This window comes from Budorcas taxicolor, chromosome 15, assembly GCF_023091745.1.
Source record: "Budorcas taxicolor isolate Tak-1 chromosome 15, Takin1.1, whole genome shotgun sequence".
NCBI lineage: Eukaryota > Metazoa > Chordata > Mammalia > Artiodactyla > Bovidae > Budorcas > Budorcas taxicolor.
In genome coordinates, this window is record NC_068924.1 from 45,790,826 (window position 1) to 45,793,075 (window position 2,250).

Genomic DNA, 2,250 nt, shown 5'->3' on the forward strand with positions numbered 1-2,250 from the left:
TTTCATAAAAGCAGGCCCAGTGAGGTCAATTTGTGGGGGATTCTAGGAGGGTGGTCTGGGTGGATAAATGGTCAGTCTAATACATCAAAATCCTGCCATTTCAGGAGAGCTGGGGCCAGATAGCTGAAGTCACAGGTTTCTGGAGAGTCTAGTCCCCTCCCCCAGCCCCAGAAGGAGCCAAAGCTTTATTTGCCCTTTAGGCTTGTGCCAGGAGAGCAATGTATCTTAAAACACAGGGCCCAGAGGGGGTTGGGCCTACCAACCTCCATCATCTGTTCATTCATACAGCAAATATTTACTGTACTGAATGCTTTTATTTGCTGCTGCTAGACCCTGGGGAGACATCAGGGAATAAAACATGGTCCCTGCCCACAGTGCTTACGGCCTAGTGGGGGATAGAGGCAAGTAACCAGGCAACTACAATACAGTGATAAATACTAGGATACAGAAGTGCGGGGAGCTATGGGAGCAACGAGGATGGGTGCTGGATGGAGCCTAGATGGATGGAGGTGGGGATGTCAACTTGAAAGCTGAGAACTGAGGGTAACTAAATGACCAGGTAAAGAGTAAGGGGAAGAGCATCTTAGGCAAAGGCATCAGTGGATGTGAAGGCCCTGAGTAGGAATTGGGAGGAATTAGCTTGGCAGAAATGAAGGGGGAATGGCTAGAGGATGACTACAGAGGCAAGCTAGCAGGTCATGCTGAGCGTTTTCAGGCTGCTTAAAGACTTGCCCTTTGTCCAGAGAGCTGTTGAAGCCTTATCAGCAGAAATTTGATGGCATGAGGGACATTTAGGGTTGAGGAAAGAAGTCTGTGAGGCTTAAAATAGTGTTCTACAGACCCAAGTCATCTCATATTGGGTAGTCTCCTAGCCCTGGCCCCAAATTACAGAGCAATCGTGAACCCTGAGGCTCATTCACAGACACCAGAGCACCTGTGCCAGGACTGAGGCAGGTGAAAAGTCAAGGCACTTCCCAGGGTCCCTGCTGCACCCAGATGTTGAGCCCAAACCTGAACCTTGTGTGTTGCAAGAAAGCTCCCTAACAGCATTTTCGTTTAGTGAGGGTCCAGGTGCCATTGCCCTAGATCCCTTGGCCAAGGAATGCTCCAGAATTCAGCATTGTCCTCTACCTCGAAAGGTGCAGTTATCTGACAAGTTTGATTATTGAGGGGTGGTCCACACACAGGACCCCCAGTTGATGGGTCACTGGGATACTTCAACATGAAACGTTCTGAGGCTCCAAGTGACTGGAGCCAAGACCTACAAGCAGAACTCAAACCCTGTTTCCAGCCCTTTCTACCTGAGTGAACAGGGTTACTGTCTGGGGAGCCGAGGGCCCTCAGTTCTTTCCGTTGCAAAACACGTCTAATGAAAGAAGCTACCTATTAAGATGATAAGTATTAAAGAAGATCATATATTTAAGGTGATGCGTTATGTGTCTGGCACATAAGCTGTCCCTGCTAACAGTTAACACTTTATTATTTTCCACCGGGACTGGTTTTCCACAATGTGATGATTCTGAGAATCGCTCTGGTCTTGGATGGTGGAAGGGAGTCGCTAGATGGTCTGAACCATAATTCCCTCGCGAGGGGGCTCCTGAGGGAGAGCCAGGCACCTAGAGCCAAATCAAGCCCCATCTTTCTTGGCCGTCAGCCCCTTCTGCCAGAGCTCTGCGTACTGCCCTTCCACTCTGGGGCTCTTCCGTCGCCGAGAGATCCGCACCGAGGCACAGGCGATCCCTGTCTCCCCCCGCTCAGCAGAGACCACACGAGCATAGTCCGTAGGAGCCCCCCAAGACAGCCTGGATGGGCACCTCCAGGAGGTAGCCCTTACCCGCTTTCCAGAGTCCGAAAACCCTGCTGCCCAGACGCCTTTTCGTAATGAAGCGTCCGCTCAGTCCCTGAGACCGACTACGCTGCCCTTTCCTGGAACCGTCGGGAGTCAGAGGCAGCTGGCGGGGATGGAGGATCCGGGATCCGGGATCCGGGATCTGGCTCAAGGGTTGCCCAGCCCGACCGCAGAGGCACCTCCTGCAAGAGCCTCAGGGGAGTCGGAGGATCTGAGCGGGTGGGATAGGGGCGGGCGGGGCCTCCGCGGCGGCGGGCGGGGCGTGGGTGGGTCTTCGGTCTCCCAGCCGACCCCTCCCCCGGCTGGTCCGCAGCCCCGCCCCGGCCCCTCCCTCCGGCCTGTGCGGCGGGTCCGGCGGCGGCGCCGGCGCGGGGACAGGCGGAGGCGCGGGACGTGGGGCG